The 19,620-nt window shown below is 37.9% G+C and overlaps 1 protein-coding gene across 11 annotated transcripts in view; it reads right to left on the bottom strand.

Annotated features, from left to right (window-relative positions):
• The window catches only part of TAB3 (TGF-beta activated kinase 1 (MAP3K7) binding protein 3), a 61,873-nt gene extending 42,693 nt beyond the window's left edge, over nucleotides 1-19,180 (bottom strand). For 8 of the 11 annotated variants that reach the window (XR_005236387.2, XR_005236386.2, XR_497005.3 and 5 more), the window contains exons 1-2: nucleotides 19,014-19,180; nucleotides 1,863-1,964 (exon numbers count right to left, since the gene is read on the bottom strand). The gene's annotated coding sequence lies outside the window, so the exon portion shown is untranslated. Of the gene's footprint in view, nucleotides 1-1,862; nucleotides 1,965-13,427; nucleotides 13,581-19,013 lie in introns of all 11 variants that reach the window. The other 3 variants (XM_037986440.2, XM_037986441.2, XM_037986442.2) reach the window with 3 other exon arrangements.
• Between the last annotated feature and the right edge of the window lie 440 nt (nucleotides 19,181-19,620).

Here is a 19,620-nt window from a genome sequence, read left to right as displayed (position 1 = left end):
TATCAGGGGAAAAGAAAAAGAACAGAAAATATCGAAGTGTTTCACACACAGTAATGGCAAATACTAATTCAAAAAACTTGTATCAGGTATGTGCATATGTACTAGATCACGATTAAAATGTATTTCTTACTGTGGGTTTGAGAAATAGTGACTTCAAATATGGTGATATATTTTAGGTTATATAAGGAAAAATATTACTACTTTCCTTGTTACCTTTTTCTGAATAGATGGAAGCTTTCTGATTAAGAAGCAAAGTAGAGGTACTGGAGAAACCCTCTAGATATGAAAGTTGAAATGACTTAACTCTTCACGTTATGAATTTCTGTGTGATTTCTCTCAAGTGCAGCCTAGATGTGTTCATGTAGCATCCTCACATACATATAGGAGGCTCCTGCCTTATAATATATTTAAAAGATTTTTTTTTAAATGAATAATCAGTCTCATTAACCCTGAAATCCAAGATCACAACTATGGGAATTTCCTAGTGGAAGAGTTTGAAAGATTAACAGAAATGCCATTTATAATCATTAACTAAACAATTTCTAATGCATTGCCCATTCATTTAATACAATCTAAGCTTGGCGATACTGAAGACCCATGTCCTCGTAGTGAGAGAAACACACTGGCAGTTATAATAGAGTGGAGTGAGTTCCATAATTAGTAGTCAGAAAAAGAAACAATGAAGGTAGAACAAAGAGAAGGAGAGCTGAGGAAAGCTTCAGGGAAGAGATGACATTTAAGCTTGATTACAAAAAATAGGTTTTTTTGTTTAAAATAAAAACTATAGAATTATAAAGCTGGAAGAAACTTCACATCATCTAACCCAGTAGTTCCCAACCAGGGGTGACTTTGCTCTGCAAGGGACATTTGGCAACGTCTGAAGATATTTTTGGTTGTCATACTGAGGAAAGGTGCTATTGACATCTGACAGGCAGAGTCCAGAGATGCTGCTAAACATCCCACACTGCACAGGACAGCCCCTGACAACAGAAAATTATCCAGCCCAAGATGCCAATAGTGCCAAATCCGAGAAACCCTGAACTCAACCCAAATACAAACACTTCACACAAGAAGATAACTAAAGGCTGGAGGGATTTTAAAACTTGTTAAAAGCCAAGATTATTAAATAGGTGTCACAACATCTTGCCTAAGTACTTAATTCACAGCACATACCCATGTGTGTTATTATACTAGGAAACAGATGTTAAAAAAAGTGGGAACATTTTCATAAGGTAGAAAGACAACCTGTCTAGAAATCACAACTGATACTGTTATGTAGTCTTTCCTGATACAGATCTACCAATGGTTCAAAGCAAGAATTATGGTTACAATACCACTAACAAAATTATACCCTTATTTGTTCATAATACTGTATTTACCATCTGCTTAATTCAGTTTTTCAACATAAATTTGAGAATAAGAAAGATTACAAAAACTAGGAAGTTGGAAGATTTGTATATCCCACACACATCTAGTTATTTCTTGGGGCAGATCTTTCAATTTCCACCAGCTCTAATGCTGAGGATCTGGCACCTGAGTAGGATTAGCCCCTTTTATTCAAAATAAACTGCTAAATTACCCTTCTATTTTCTGGTGAGGTTTCTAATAGCAAATGAATTGTCCAAAGAATTTGTAACTCCCACTAGCAGTAGTAGTAGTACTAGCACTAGTAGTAGCAGTAGCAGCTGCTGCTCTTAGGGTCTTGACTTAGGGCCTAAATCTAAGCACATGAAATCACTTGGACATCTTTTGTCATCCTTGCTCTTAAATACACAAAGGACACGGAATATAAATGGAGGGGAGGGTGTAAACATGTTAACAGTAATATAGATTCAATTTCAAAAAAGAAATATACTCCTTACCTCCAATTTTCAACTGGTAAAAATTCAACTAAGATAATTCATCCAGTTTGACACAACACAATTCACGGTTAGAAACTTGAAGAAAAGGCTGAAGACAGTATCCTAAAATATAAAAGGCTAATGAGGTAAGATTCAAACTGTGAAAGCTTTAAATACAACAGTGTGAGCAAGTGATATAGTGTATGAATAAAAGGTCATGAAAAAGCAGGCAGCCATTTTACTACATGAAATTTCAGTGAATGAAATTTATGTTTAATTGACACTAAGAGATAGTTTTCCTGACTGTCTGAGCCACCCTGCTCCTCTCTCATCACCTCGAGTGCCTAAGGCAGAGCTTTACAACAGCAGAGGGGATGAACAAAGCTTTCCTGAGATTTTAGCTTCAGAGAAAGCTAGCAAGAAGAGCTTTAGCTGCATCCCTGGAAAACCATCAGGAGTCCCTGCAGCTTCCCAAGATGTACTAGTCATTAAAATTAAATGAATTTGATTGCAAAACTGTGCTGAGACCCTTTTAGGGCCATAGGTCTTTAAAATTTAAAGGACTCCGTGGTGAGTCTGATTTAGTCTCTGGTAAAGTAAAGGAACTTTTTAAAATTCCCACACCCCAAGTAAGCACCACACTCGCACTGCAAGCCCACAACAATGACCAGAGTATACAATCTTTTCTTCTGTGTTGTTGTTTGTTTGTTTTTCCCTGTTACCTTACCTCTTCTCAACAGGATTAGAACTGTTCACTCAGGATTAGAAGGCCTTCCCCATGACCCAACCCACAAAAATCACTAATCTAACATTCAGGAATAGCTTTAACTTCTTCAAGTTATCAAGTTTTCATAAGCCTTAGTAAAATAATAGAGTTATACATTTAACAACTCAATAAATGATTACATATTTCAGGTTAATCAAATAGCTCTTGTGAATGAGAAAACAGTTTGTCCATATATAAATATTTCAGCTAATAATAGCAGAAGTGACCAAATTGAACAATCACAATTTTGCAACCTTTAATTACATAACTAAATTCATGCACTGGTAATCAATGGATGGTAAAAGCATTAGGTAAAAGGTTGGGCTTCACAAAGGGATCAAGCTGTCACCACTGGAACCCTCTGATGAACCTTCACAACACTTAAGGTGAAATGACCAGACAATATATGCCTCCAGGTGTAATGTAATATGAAGTGACCACAAGCACTCTTGCCCACCCCTCCAAGAAAATATATTCTGAACCTAATTAAGTACATAGATCTAATTTCCAGTCCATATGAAATAAGAGGATAAAGAAACAAGTTAAACAATGCTTCACCAGAATGGGATAGTCTGAGGATGAAAAAAAGCAGACAGGATTGTTATAAATTATAAGAGAATTAAGAGACTTAAGGAGCATAACCAAATACAATGAGTAGATCCTGTTGCAAAGAAACCAACTATAAAAAAAGAATTTTTTTTAGACAATTAGGGAAATTTAAGGATGGGCTAAGTACAGGTGGCCCTTGAACGGCACAGGTTTGAAGATGTGGGTCTACTTATATGTGGATTTTTTTCAATAAAAAAAAGTTACATCAAGTGTGCCTGTCTCTCCTTCCACCTCCTCCCCTTTTTCTGCCTCTGCCATGCCTGAGACAGCAAGACCAACCCCTCCTTTTCTTCCACCTCCTCAGCCTCTTCAACATAAAAATGACAACAATGAAGACCTTTATGATGATCTACTTCCACTTAATGAGTAGGAAATATATTTTTCTATGATTTTTAACATTTTCTTTTCTCTAGCTTACTTTATTATAAGAATACAATAATATATGTAACATACAAAACATGTGTTAATTGTTTATATTACTGATAAGGCTTCTGTTCAACACTAGGCTAGTAGTAGTTAAGTTTTGGGGGAGTCAAAAGAAGCTCACGCCGGTAATCCTAGCACTTTGGGAAGGCAAGGCGGGAGGATCCCTTGATCCCAGGAGTTCAAGACTGGCCTGGGCAACATGAGGAGACCGTATCTCCACAAAACAATAAAAAAAGTAGTCAGGTGTGGTGGTGCATGCTCATGGTCCCAGCTATTCAGGAGGCTGAGGTGGAAGGATCACTTGAGCCCAGGGGATTGAGGCTGCAGTGAGCCATGATCATGCCACTGCACTCCAGCCTGGGGGACAAAGTGAGACCCTATCTCAAAACAACAACAACAACAACAACAACAAAAGTGCAGGTGGATTTTTGACTCTGCAGGCAGTCAGCACTCCTAATTTTGGCTTTGTTCATGGGTCAACTGTATTGTATATGCTATTAAGAATTCTTATTAGGTGTGCTGTATAAGATAATAACATTGTAGCTACATAAGAAAATGTGTTGTTTTAGATATATTAAATTATTGAGGAGTGAAATTATGTCTTGGCTATGTCTTAAATTCTTGGAAAAAAGAGGAGTAAGGAGATGAAACTAGTATGGTAAAACGTACATAACTGTAGCATCAGAGGTTCATTGGACTTTTCATTTGTGTACATTTAGAAATGTTCAAATAAAACGTTCAAATGTCAAGTACCTACAAACGAACAAGGGTATTTGACATTCACAGGCCTAACGTAAGATAATTGTTCAAGGCTATCATTATAAGTGAGTAGCAAGGATGTTGCTGGATGCTGAAAACAATGATTTGAAAATGAGATATGAGGGGGATTCAGAAGCAGAATCACCACTAGAAGTATAGAAGCACTGACTCTATTGCTGGGAAAGAAGTACAAGGCAGATAGGCTTTTTGCCCTTCTTAAGATTCAGAAGGATAAGGCAAACACGACTGGCTAGGATTTCATCAAGAGTGACCGGAGAAGCAACAAAGGAAGCCTTGAGTGCCAAGAAAGACGGCAAATGAACTGGAAAGCAAAGACGCATCTCTTTTAGAACTGGAAAAATTGAGGCATGTCTAAAAAGAGATAAAGGGACTGTATGTGTAGGGATGAGAAAGGACTAGTGACACAGCAAGCTTTCTAACAGGGCAGAGAGGTTGGTAAATTTCAGAGCTGGTGGTACCATGTTCTAGAAATGGGGTGGGAGGCGGTGAGGATGAGATATGAAGGAGTAATCTCCTAATTGTCTCAATCTTCAGGACATGAGTCATGGGGTCAGGATATTATATGACTTACAGAAAGAAGAAAGCATAACATGATAAAACTGGGAAGTCAGTGAACATCTGCAGGCAAGAGTTACCTGGCCATTATAGCTGAAACACAATGTTGTAATAGTAACAGACAAAGAACCTATGCCATTCACCAGGTGTGGGACTACAGACAAGTTACTTAACCTCTTGGGCCCTGTTTCCTAATCCTTTGCTTAATATCACACCTAACTATCACATACTTACCTCACAAGGCTGCTGTGGGTTATTAATTTACATAGAAGGAAAAAAGTTAGTAAAACACAATGTTCATTGATTAGGTTGTTTGAGGGTTCTCATATGGCAGAAATCTAAGAATCTCAGCAGAATTGCCTTTTTTTTTTTTCCTATTTCACAAGGCAGATACATATTATACCAACATACAGGTATGCTAAGACAGAAGTTGTGACTGCAAAAGTGTAACTAGAAAAGTATTCTCTTCCATGACAGGAAAAAAACTTTAGTTGGTATTATGCATGCTAATTTCAATAGCAATTAAGAGGGATTTCATATTTTGAGCCATTCCAGACATAGCTGAAATTTAAATAAACCTGTCCATTGTCAAGGTCTAGCAACTGACCAAGGTTGAAGAAACTTAAAATATTGTTGAGTGTTTAGTAAACAATTTACTTATATTTACGCACATACAATGTAACCTTTCAATTTAAAAATGTATATAATTATACAAGTGAGTACAGCTATATAAAACAAAGCTTAAACAGAACTAGGGCTGAGTCTGAAGTCTTAGAGAAAATGATAGTCTCTGCCACTTCTAAGAAAATCCTGCCCATAAAGAGCCAACAAAACACCTCCCTATCTGAAGGCAAGTAATAGGGTTGGTTAAAATATAAGAAATGGCTTTCTTAAAAGTGTCAAAGAGCTAAAACAGAAGGACAAAAGGGAAAATCCTCTTCACCCACTTTCGGGCTGGGACCCTGAAGGGGCTACACCTTAGAAATAAGGGTGAACCACAATAAATCAGTTCATACACTGAATGCAGTGTGGCCTTGAGTCATCTGGTTGGCCCAGGAAGGTCTCCAAAGCTGAGATTTGATTAAGCAACTCTGGATTTTCTGGATTCCCTTAAGCAGATGTACACACACACATATACTCCTTTCTGAAAAACTATCATCCTTGGTCTCAAATGATTTTTCAAATAATTTTTCAAATACAATGCCCAGCATGCAATTAAAGACAATCAGGTACACGAGGAAACAAGAGAAGATGACCACAACAGATTCAGAAGGACTCCAAGTATTGGAATTATCAGACATGGATTTTAAATTAATGCTTTCTATGTTCAAGGAGATGAAAGCCAAACTTAAAAACCTCAGCAATGACCCAGAAATCATAAAATGTGACACAGCAGAATTTGGGTGTTTTTGAGACCAGGTCTCACTCTGTCACCCAGGCTGGAATGTGGTGGCGTGATCACAGTTCACTGCAGCCTTGACCTCTGGGGCTCAGGTGATCTTCCCACCTCAGTCTCCTGAGTGGCTGAGACTACAGGCATGCACCAGCATGCCCAGCTCATTTTTGTTTTTTTTTTTTTTGTAGACATAGGGTTTTGCCATGTTGCCCGGGCTACACAGCAGATTTTTAAAAGAAGCAAAGAATAATTTTATTACTGAGAAATGCAAAAACCGAAATTAAGAATTCAATAAACAGGTCTAACAGCCAATAGACACCGTTGAGACAGTGAACCAAAAGATAGGTCGGGGAAAATAAAACGCTCAGAATGAAGAGAGGGTAAGAAACCTGGAAGATACAGTGAGAAAGGTCTAATATCCAAGAGTTAATCAGAATCTCAGAAGGAAAAGAGACAGAATGGGGCAGAGGCAATATTTGAATAAATGTTCCAAAAATGATGAAACCTGTCAAACCACATGTGTAACAATCTTAATGAATTCCCACCAGACAAAGGAAAGTTTTAAAGCATCCTGATGGAGGGGCAGCGGGGGCAGGGGTGGGGAGATTACTTTCAAAGAAGCAACTGTTAGATTGACAGCTTAGTTTTCAACAACAAAAATGGCAGCTAAAAGACTGTGTATCTCCAAGGAGCATGAAGAAAACAACTGCCAACCTAGTATAGGAGAAAATATCCTTCAAGAAAAAAATTAAAATACAGGCTCAGACAAATAAAAACAGAGTTCATCTCCAGCAAACCCTCACTACGAATGAAGCAAAAGAAAACTGCCTCAGGATGGAAGGTCACAGATAGAGAAAGGAATGAAGACCCATGAAGTTCAAATAAGCATGTGAAATCTAAAGGAATATTGACTGTATAAAATAATAATGTCTTGTAAGGTTTAAAATACATACAGAAAACTAAATTACAGGACAACAATATGTATGTTACAAGGTAGGTAAATGGAACTAAGGTGCTTTAATATTCTTGCTTCAACTAGGAGGAAGGTAGAAGTATCAGTTAACACTAGACTTTGATAAGTGAAGAATACATGCTATAAATGCTAGGGTAATCACAAAAAGAATACAAATGAATAAGTGATATCTGAAGTAATAAAGGAAAAATGATATAAAAATACTCAGTCAAATAAAAGAAAAATACAGGGGGAAAAATAAATACAGAGTTAGTAGAATAAAAATGTGATATTGTACTTAACCCCAAAATGTCAATAATTATATTAAGTATAAATGAATCAAATGTTTCAAAAAAGAACGATTATCAGATTGGGGTAAAAAATAAATCTACAAATATATGTTGCTTTCAAGAGACCCATCTAAAACATGAGAATACAGAAAGGTTAAAAGGATAAACATATATCATGCAAACATTAGCTAAAATAAAGATGGTATTGCTATATTAAAGATGGTGTTGCCGTATTCGTTTCAGACAAAACAGAATCAAAGAAAAAGGATCACTAGAGTTAAAAAGAGTCCCTTCATAGTGATGAAATGCTTAATTCACCAGAACAATATAAAGAACTAAATCTGTATGCACTTGATAACATGGACTCAAATTATATATAAAGCAAAAGTTGACAAAACTTCTCAGAGAATTAGACATGCATTAGTATCTCAGGGGTAAATTTTAAGATATCTCTTGGCTGGGCGTGGTGGCTCACGCCTGTAATCCCAGCACTTTGGGAGGCCAAGGCAGGTGAATCACTTGAGGTCAGGAGTTCGAGACCAGTCTAGTTAACATGGTTAAACCCCGTCTCTACTAAAAATACAAAAATTACAAAAACTAGCCAGGAGTGGTGGTGCGTGCCTGTAGTCCCAGCTATGTGGGAGGCTGAGGCAGGAGAATTGCTTGAATCCAGGAGGCAAAGGTTGCAGTGAGCTGAGATTGCACCACTGCACACTCCAGCCTGGGCAACAGGGCAAGACTCCAGCTCAAAAAAAAAAAAAAAAAAAGACAGGATATCTCTCTCAGTAGTTAAAAGAATAAGAAGACAAAAAAGTTAGTAGGGACAGAGATACAATATGATTACCAAACTTGATCAATGGGCATATATAGAATGCTATATCCAATAACTGCAGAATATATACTTTTCAAGTGCTTACATATTTGCAAAAACTGACCACAAGCTGAACCATAAAGTAAGTCCCAGGGCATTTTAAAAGATTGAAATCACTCAAAGAAAATTCTCTAAGGAAAATGTGTTAAAGCCAGAAACAAAATACAAAAAATACACAGAAAATTCTCATATTACTGGAAATTAAGAAATATACTTTTAAAAAACCCATGGATCAAAAAAGAAATTACAGTGAGAATTTAAAAATATTGTCAAATAATTAAAATATTACATCTCAAAAATGATGGGATGCAGGTAAAGCAATACTTGAAAATGAAATGTATAGCTTTAAATATGTATGTCAGGAAGGAAACAAGGGTATAAACACCTACCTACCCATCTCAAGAAGTTAGAAAAAGAGCAAAATAATTCCTAAAAAGGTATATAAAATATAATGAATATAAAGGCAGAGATTAACAAAATAGAAACACTTGAAGAATACTGTTAGTATTTTTAAAACTGCATCTGTAATTAAAAGCTTTCCCACAAAGAAAATTCTAGGCCTAAATGGCTTCACTGCTAAATTCTGTCATGCATTTAAAGAAAAAATAAAACCAAATTTAACCTAAACTCTTCCAGAGAATCAAAAAGCAGGTATCTTCCTTAGCTCATTTTACAAGGCTACTAAAGTCTGACAAGGACAGCACAAGAAAAACAAAATTTCAGGCCAACCCCACTCATGAACAAAGATCTAAAATTCCAAAGTAAAATTAGAGGAAAATGTGATGTTGACCAAGCTGGGTTTATTTCTGGAATGCAGTTTATTTAGCATTAGGAAATCAATCAATATAATGTGACTTGAGGAATATCCTATGGTTATATTAACAGTAGGAAAAACATTTGATAAAATCCAGTATCTATTCATGATGTAAGCTCCTAACAAACTAAGGACAGAATGAAACTTCCTTAATCTGATGATAGCTAGAAAAAAATTAAACTAAACATCATATTTAATGGAGAAATGTTCAAAGTTTTCCTTTCAAGAAAGGAAACAAGACAATAGCGCCACTATTACTACTTCTCTTCAACATTATAATCGAAATACTAGCCAGTACAGTAAGATAAGAAACAAAAGTATAACATTTCGAAAGGAAGAAACAAGACTTTATTTGCAGATAAGACTGAATACATAGTAAAAGATCGAATACATACTCTGAAGATACATAACTAAAAGTTTAGCAAAACTTAGATACAAGGTCACTATAAAGATATAAACAAAATAATGGCTATAAACATTTATGATATCAAAAATATCAAATATCTACAAATAAAACTCTCAAAAGTTGTGAACAATCTTCTGGAGAAAATCACAATCATTACTGAAAGAAATTAAAGACCTAAATAAATGGAGTAGTGTATCATGTTCATGAATCAGAAAATGATAAAGATGTCAATTCTTCTCAAATTGCTCTCTAGATTCCATGCAGCTCCAATCAGAGTAGCAACAGGTTTTGTGGGTGTGTGTGGAAAATGACAAGATGACACTAAAATCAAAGAAATGTGCGAAGGGTCAAGAATAGCGAAGATGCTTTCGAAGGACAATGTGGAAGAACTTGTTCTACTAGATATCAAGTTTTATGATAAAACTATAATAAACAAGACAATGTGGCATCAGTACAAGTAGAGACAAACAGACCAAAGGAACAGAACAGAGAGCACAGAAACAGAACCACAGATATATGGACATTTGATTCCTGAAAATAGCAGGGAAATAGTGTGCTGGGACAATTAGCTATCCATATAAGAAAAAACAGTATTATCCCCTACCTCACACAATATACCAAAATCAATTTCAGGTATATGCTAGATCTACATGTGAAAGCCAAAACAATAAAGCTTCTAGAAGATGAGAGAATACCTTGAAGTAATCTTATGAGAATACCATGAAATAGAAAAAGCATGCCACACAGTGGGAGAAGATATTTACAACCAGCAAGGGCTCATTTCCAGCATATAGTAAAAAAACTCCTACAAATCGGCAAGTCAAAAAGACAAGGAAGTACATGACACATTTTTGAAGGAATTCCTCCCAAAATAGTCATGAAAGCACAAACCTGTTACCTGGAAGATTTAGTTAAAAATACTAACATTCTCCCTGAGATTTAGAGAGTATTTTTAACTATACATTAACATTAAAAAAAAAATTTAACTGCTCATATTTCAATAAACCAGTTCTCCCATTCCTTATCCAATCTAAACTGTAAAAGAAATAATTACTCTTGAAAAGTCCTGTTGAAGAAATCTTTGCCTACTCCAGGGTCACAAAGACATTCTCCACAAACTGAGATCTACCTACATATCCATCAACAATGATATATAATGATCTATTCATACAGTGGAATGGTATACAGTAATGAGAATGAACAGTCTACAACTACATACAATATAAATACATCTCAAATTCACAATGTTGCATAAAAGAAGTCAGAGACAAAAGAGTCCATTTAGATAAAGTATAAAAGTAGGCAAAACTAACCTGTGGTGTTAAAAGTTAGGAAAATATGCGGAGGTGGGGCAGGAGGGGGGTAAGTTGGTAAGAATTTCTTGATCTGGGTGCTAGTACACAAGTGTGCTCAGTTGGTGAAAATTCACTGAGTTGTTCACTACCATACTTTCTGTGTACTTTCTGCATATTAAACTTCAGTAAAAGGTTATTTGGGGTTTTTTTTAAGTGTAAAGGAGTACATTTTTCACAATTGTTTAGGGAATATGAGAACAAAAATGTTTGAAGTTCATTGCTTCAGGGTAAAGCACAAAAATCAGATAATAAAATTTTAAAAAGCAATATACTAATTACCAAAAATATATAAGAGGTGTTAAACCAACTAGTGACTCTCAAACTTACAGTAATATTGGTCTGAAACTATTTGAACCCAACTGATAAACTGACTTATATCTAGACTTAGTGACTCGTGCTGATTCATAAAGATTTCAGATAAGCAACTTGATCTTGCAGGTTTTTGTTAAACAAGAGGGTTTTTACATCTTAGAAGTTAACTAACAACTAGATTTACACATCTAGTCAAACTCCCTAATTTTACAAATGAAGAAACCAAGGTCCTTTGAAGTTGGGTGATTTGTTCAAGGTCATAAGAAACTCTGAATACGTCTAAACAATTCAAGTTATTTAATTAAGTTAACCTCCTCCCAATTTTCTGTAACTTCTAGGGGATTTCCACCTACCAAGAGTTTGTTTACTGGCAGTGTCCCTCAATACACACTATAGTCAACTGAAACATTTTTATCCAAACAACTCAAAATTAATTTCTTTGCCATCCATGACTAATAGCCAAATGCTATTTCTGTGGCATAAAAGATAAGACTTTCTAAAAGTAAAGTTCATGATGTGCAGCCTAACAGATAACTTGCTGTTTACATTAAATGATGACTTTGACATCAGACTGAAGGCATGTGCGAAAAGTTAGAGTAACAATGGCACCTATTACATATGGTAAGACTCTATTGTTACCACAAATTGAAACCAAGGATTTTCTAAAAGTGCATATAAACAAATGTTCTAAATTACTGAAATTTAATTATACTAACTTAATATTAATTTATTAAGTCAATCATAACTATGATGAGTACTAAAAAATTAAATTCTCCAATTCATTTCAATTAGCTTCTATATCCAAGAAGTATGCTTAACACTTTTAATAGGAAGAATGACTCGTCATTTTGAAATCAAATCCATCAAAAGTGAATAGTGCATAAACGAACTCATTTAGTCCCATGAAAACACAGTTTTAAATTATAAAAATGCTTTAGCCTAAACTCCATCACCATCGTGTTCTTTCCACTATAATAGGACTCTCTCCTTTTATTTCAACCTATAAAGTTCAGTGCCAAGATAAATCCCTGGACTTGCCATCCCTAGAGGAAACACCTAGCCCTCGAGTATGTGCAGAAAACTTCAAACTAAAACAGAGAATGGTTTTATAGCCACAGAAATCTATTCACTAAAGAACTGGCGGTCTCCATGATATAAATACAAATAATTAAAAATGACTTAACAACTAAGTGCAACATGGTATTCTGGAACAGAAAAAGGACATTAGTGAGATTCTGGTAAAATCGAGTAAAATCTACAGTTTCGCTAACAATAATGAACCAATGTTAATGTCTTAGTTTAGACAAATGTACCAGGGTTATATATACTTGGGTATATGGGAATTCTGTATAATCTTTGCAACTTCATTGTAAGTCTAAAATTATTGCAAAATAAAAAGCTTATTTAAAAAGAAATGACTTAGCAAAAACTACTAAAAGTTGAGAAATTTGTAACTCAATTCTGACTCAGTTAAATGCCCGCAGTCAATATCTTTCTTAAAATAATGGTCTCCATCAACACAAGGCCTAAATGGGGAAACAGAGTGGGTTCTCAGAAGGGACTCTTTAAATGCTATTTCTCCAACATTAAAAAATAAAATAAATCCCCCAAAACTCCTTAAGAAATACTTCAGGCAGGAATGAAAAGTCTGAAACCATTCCAAAGTGGAAAGGAAAGAGAAGAATCCTGTTTAGTGCAGAAGATGTGGGCAGTGGACAGCCAAGCAGACAAAGGTATTCTAGAAATCCTAGACCAGTAAAGCTTAATACTTAAAAAATACATAACATTTCTTATGCACTCACTTATGGGTCAGGTGCTATTTTAAGTGCCACACACGTATTAACACATTTAATCCTCTTAAGAACCCCATAAGGGAGGCACTACTTTTACCTACATTTTACAGATGGGAAGTTCTGTAAGTAATGGAACAGAGATTTGAAGATAAGCACTCTGAGTGGACAGTCCATGCGTTTAACCACTATACTATACAGCCTTTTGAGGAGCCAAGCCAGAAAAAAGCTACTGCCTTCTAGAGACCAGTCTCCACTACTTACCCTCGGCCTCTACCAGAGGAAAGAGTTCTCTTCCCGAGGCTTGACGGTCCTTGCTAGAACTGCAAAGGAAGATAGCCCTACTGCCATATCTGCAAGATTGTGGTCATAATCTTTCAGTACTTGATGTACTCAGTGCATGTTCCTGCTGAGACACTGTTACACATAAAAGTTAGTTTTTATAATACTATCAGTATTCAAATTCATATATGTTGGGCTGGCTTGGGAATATGAACACTATTACATGACATTTTTCTGTGGGAAAATGGTGCTGCTTAAAAAAAGTCTTACCAATGGATCATTTAGAAATTGAGGCTCCCCCTACACAGACTCTAGCCTGTAGATACCAAGATAACTGAATTTTAATAAAGACATTGCAATCACTCAAATAATCTAGTTTTGCTCAAACATCAAAAAGGCATAGTTCTTTATACCTAAAAAAAGGAATGGTGTTACTGAAAAAAATAAGCTTAATATTCTATGAATTTCCTGCACTATGGCCAGTTGTGGATGTATCCAGCAGTTAACATACTGCTCTCTCCCTGAACCTCTCAAATAAACTCTGCATTAAAAAATTGCTACCAGGTAAACAAATACATCTTTCATGCCCACACCGCAGAAAAGAAGGCATATCATCTTAGAAAGTAGCTAAAGTAATAACAGTAATAGTAGTAATGATGATGACAATGTAATAATAAGAACTAACTCTTTTTGAATATTCACCATTGCTAGGCATGTTTTAAATATGATACATCCTCTGGCTCATTTAATCCTTATATGAGGTAGATACCACATTATCCCCACTTCAAAAATGGGGGAACAGGTCAGAGATGAAGTAATTTGCCCACGCACACAGAGCTAGTTAGTGTCAGATCTGAACATCTGAGCATTTTACCGCTAGAGATCATATTTTTAACCTCCGCACTCTGTGTGTAATTAAATAACTTGGTAAACTCTTAAAATGTCTTAAAATGAACAGAGCATGCTTACTGAAAGTCATTTTTCAAACGAAAGAGTGGTTTGGAAACTAAAAAAAAAAAACCCATCTTGCCTTTAATTAGGAGTATTTCCTTCAACCAAGATAAGACTGAACACATTATGGAAAACAAATTTAAAATGTACTTAGTTTTGTTTTTATCACCTTCAAATCCCTCACTTAATTGAACATCACAAACAGTGGTAACAGTATGTAACCTCAACACACTCTTTATTTTAAAATCTTGAAGTAAAACAAACACACTGTCCCATGTTATTTACTCACTAAATAAACGGGGTAAAATAACTGCAAGAGATCCAATACTTTTGAAAAGTTTCAAATCAGCAGTAATTCACGGTGGGAACGAGATATTCCTTTTATGAAAAACCAAAACTATGCTCTTTCAACAAAACTTCAAGATATGCCTGCTTTAATGACAATATTAGGCTGAGAGGGACTAACTTAAATTTTATTTCAAAACATGTGCCTAAATTTGGAAATTCTTCATTGACAATCTAAAAAGCCTATCAGTTTATCTCCCAGAAGAGTCATCTGATCCACATAAATCTAATTCCGGACAGCTAAAGGTGTACTATTAATACCTACCATTTCAGTGAATAATTAACAAAAAGCAGGCAACCCTCAACAATTTCTGGAGCACAAGCTGATTTTTAAAATCATCTATTTGAAACTCAGATTTTGCCTTTCCAGGAGACAGTGATCAATATGCTAGGTTTCCAAGCCGGCTCACAAAAGCCTAAATGTCCAAAAGGTTACAGAAGTATAACAAAACACAGAACCCGTGCAGGCAATGTTTCTACAGGAAAATCAATTTAGCATTCCAACTGAGGATAACAGCAACTACTCCTGACCCATTTAGCCCTGGAGGTAGAAAAAGGAAATCTTCCCTTCCATAACTGGAAGTCGGAGGTTCTCTAGGACCACAGACTTCGGCTTCCACTATGAAGGAGGGCAAAAAGGCAGAGCTGGGGTGGGAGGAGATCCAGGGATGAGGAAGGCAAGACCAACTGGGAAAGAAGGATGGAGGGGGGGATGGCAGCTGAAAGGAGTGAGGAAACAGTGCGAAGATGGTGGGCTGCTGAAGAGGATGAGTGTACAGTGCCTGTTCCTGCGGCACGTGGGCTTTTACCAACTTTCCTCCTTGATGCTTAAGGAGAGGGAAGAGGAGGAGAAACCATTGGAGGGTCTTGACAGTGCCTCCCTCACTCTGGCTATTCTCGTTCTCCTTTTCAAGAAAGAACAGGGTGGGTTAAGAGGTCTTATCCACATCCCTCTTGACCTCCTAGAGCACGGGAATGTGGAGAAGGGACTTGGAGGAGTTTTGGTGCCTTCCTTGTTAGTATCCACCCTATCAAAGACTTCAATGTCAACGGAAAACTAAGGGTGCCAGGTAAATGGCAGGAACAGCATCAGAAGGAGAGGATGGAAAGTAGAGAAATTTGAAGCAGGGAGGGAAGCAGGATGTTAGAGGACAAATAGAACTGTCCATGAATTAAACTATAATAAATGTTCTTATTTAGGATTAATTCAGTTTGATAGTTCCAAATATTTCATCAGGTCCATTTCACTTTTAGAGAAATAAATATTTGTGGCCATGGTAATCATTTGAGGTTACTATATAGAAGGTATGAAAATAAACTTATAAGTAGATATGAGGCAATTTCCCAGTGTTTTATCTTTATACAGTGGCAATATAAATCATTTCAGAAAGGCTTTGTTTACTTGGTAAGCATTCAGTTACATTATCATTTGTTGATTTTTTTCGCCCTAATAAACAGCCCAAATACCATGAGTAATTACTTTTACAAGTAAGGAAGTATATTTTATTTAACTCTTTCTTGGGAGTATAACTATATTTAAAAACTTATTCAGATCAAAGATTGCCCATCAAGATGCCAAGGGATTATTTAAAACAGTCTGTAAAGCCACATAATACACACACATGCTGATGTGTGCTGAGGAACACAAGACTTCTTTTTCTGTTTCCATGAAGACAGGACTACTTAACTGAAGGCCCCTGAACAATGTACTTCTTAAAAGATGAAGTAGCAAATCCCAAATTTCATAACTTTTCTAGAACTTTCAGCCAGAGACAATTAACTAGGCAGCTAAACCTGACCAAATGACTTGGTGGAGGATGAGTACCAGATATTTGGTATCTTTTTCTCTTTTTTTATGATTTCTGTGGCTGTTCTTCCACTTCAACTCTACTCAGATGTGGAGCCCTTCTCTTGAGCAGAGATAAGGGCCAGGATGGCAGGCTCTGCAGCACATAAGAAATGCAACAGCAGAGACAGTGGCAGATAAAAGTGACCACTGGCAAGATGTTCACGCTGTTTCACCAACACCTCAGATACTGCCTGGGAACCTGTTAAGGTCTTTCATTCTCTTGCCCCATAGCAGATTATGGTGGATCCCAGAAGAGCTGCCATCTTTTCTGCAAATCATGAATAGGGTCCAAAACCTTTGTATCAAATTATTAAAGAGAAGAAAAACAGGGTCAGCTGTCAAGTACTCCACTTGCTGGAGAAGGCTGGGGTGTGTATGCGTACCTCCAAGCTCTGATAAAGCAAATTCAAATCCCTATAGATAGCTGCCATTTTAATAATGTAATTTGAAATACTATTCAGGACCAGAATAAACAAAATATTTGTTCTTTGAAGTATCTTGGGCATGCTGACGCAAGAGGCAAAGTTGCTGAAAATATCTGAATTTCAGATAGGTCACTACCAGCTATTAGGAATCTTTACAGATTAGCAGACTTCTAACTCAAATATTACCTCTGGCTAGAAAATGGACACATCCGAAAAGAAAAAAAAAAAACCTTGAGATTATCTGGAGCCAAGGACACTGAAAGCTTTCAAGATTACCAACAGAACTGAAAGGTTTCTTTGTAACACAAATTTCCATTTTCATAAAGTTTGTATCAGTCAGCACAAAAACTTATGCAGAGTACGGTGAAAGAACACACGCTCTAGAATCAGACCTACATGGGTTTGAGTTCTAGCTCTGCAATTTAAGGGCCATATAATCTCCTCAGGGAAGTCACCAAAGAATATTCGAGGTTAGTATTGTTCTGTGCAATCGGGATAACATTATCTTTTTAGCACGGGGTGGCTGTGAGGATCTCCAGTGCCTGAATATAATCGCCGTTAGCTCTGTTTGCTCCAACAAACTGTACACAATGCGGTATCTATAACTGAAGAGAAGACTCCATCAAATAAACATATGGAAGAAAATTCAGGGTGATTGAATGCAGATTATGTTCTTTCAGATGTGAAGATGAAAATCACATATTTAATATTTACCTTCACTGAAGTCTAACTTTCCCTTGATTAAGCCAGTTGTAAGCAAATGGGGGCGGGGGCTGTCCCTAAGGTTGTAAAGATTCATATCACACACTGACTAAAAAGCATGTATATGTATATGCCTGTATTCTTCCGGTGTTCATAAAAACATACCATCACAAAATTTGCCATGGGTGATGAGGCCCTTTATAATTTAACACTGTGCAAAATTAAACTCTCATCTCAAAAAACCCTTTCTTTCTTCTTCCACGTGTTCTTGTATACTACTGCAAATCATTGCTAAAGCAAAGAAAAAAGTAAATTTTCTTATCCTTTCAAAATGAAAAAGTGCGCAAAGAAAGCTCAGTTTGCCAAACCGTTCCCTTTTCTCATTCATTCTTGTTCTTTTAGAAACCAGAAGTAAATATACTGTAGGCCAAAATGACTGCCTGATTGACAAACGTCACTGAAGAAACACACCGAACTGACAAGCCCGGTCTGGACCAAAGGTGGCAAGTTTTCTTAAATAATTCAAGTAAGTTACATTTCAGTAGAAACAGAAGGCTTTACATTTTAACACATTAACAGTGTTAATTTTAACACATTAACAAACTTCGGATTTTTTTAATGCAGCTTACTTTATGCCTCACCTGTCCCTCACCCTTCAAATCCTGCTTTTACGCACTTTATGAACTGGCACACGGTAGTAAGCTACAGAACTCCAACTGGGAATAACTAATCTGATGTTGGACCTCAGAGGACTGCTTGTGTGATCTTTAAAGGAAAGCAATATTTTCTCCTTACTCAACACCTACCAACAGTCATCTGTAAACCTCCTCTCCAACAATTCTTACTACACTGCTACTAACCTTCACATCTCTCAACACCCTCAACGGCCCCTACGCTGGTGCTGCTAGTCCTCATCCTCAAACACCTTCCTGGGGGCTTAAAGCCGGTCCACAGAGGCTCACTCTCCGCAATGCCTAGGGTCCGGAGAGGAAGGGCATCTTCCCCTCCGTTGGGGGGACCAAGGCCAATAAAGTCGACACCCCACCCCAGCCACTCCCTCTCCCCTCGGCCTCTCAGGGCGTCTGGGGCGGGCGCGGACGCGCCAGGCCCTGCGCAAACCTCCCGCAGCCCCGCAGTTCCCGCTGTCAGCCGCAGTCCCGGGCCAAGCTGAGTCCCCGGGACACCAGCAGTTGCGCACACGCCCACCGTCTCAGGCACAGGGTCACTGGGACGATCCCGGGGGCGCCTCCGACGTCCCAGCTCCGGCAGGTGCCGGGCCTCCCCGCGGACACTCACCAAGCGGCTGCTGCTCTCTGGTCGCCGCCGCCGCCGCCTCGCCCTCACGCCCGTTGCCTGCTCCCGCGGGGGGTCCGGGCCGGCGCCGCTTCCCCGCCCGAACCCCCAGGGTGCGCGCCGTGCGGGGCCGGGATCCGGTGTGAGCCGCCGCCGCCGCCGCCCCCTTTCCTCCCTCCTCCCTCAGTGCGTCCCTCCCACCGAGGCCCGCCTTGTATTTCCTAGATCCGGTCTGAGCGAGAGCTTGGCAAGCAGGCTCTGGCTTCAGGGCTTCCGTCGGGCGCCGTCGCTCGCCAGGTACAAAGATGGCGCCGCCGGGTACTGCCAAGGGCGATCTCGCGAGGCTTCCCCCACAGGAACAGGAGGGCGGGGGCCCAAAGGAAAGGTGATAAATTAGGGAAGCCTGAGCAAACACTTCCCATATTGGAAATGGGCAGTACCAGTTACCGAGGAAGTTACTGCGCCTGCGTGCGCGGGTAATGACGCATGCCCTGAACGGCTCCTAAAGTAGGACCTGGTTCTCCAGGTTTTACCTGTTTCCACTAGTGGCGCGGGGCGGGGTAATGAAACCCAGTCAAGAAACCCAGTAAAGGGCTTGGCAGGATCAGGC

The sequence above is a fragment of the Chlorocebus sabaeus genome, chromosome X, assembly GCF_047675955.1.
Source record: "Chlorocebus sabaeus isolate Y175 chromosome X, mChlSab1.0.hap1, whole genome shotgun sequence".
In the NCBI taxonomy this organism is placed as follows: domain Eukaryota; kingdom Metazoa; phylum Chordata; class Mammalia; order Primates; family Cercopithecidae; genus Chlorocebus; species Chlorocebus sabaeus.
Note: the sequence above shows the minus strand (reverse complement) of the source record. Positions and strands in the feature narration are given on the sequence as shown.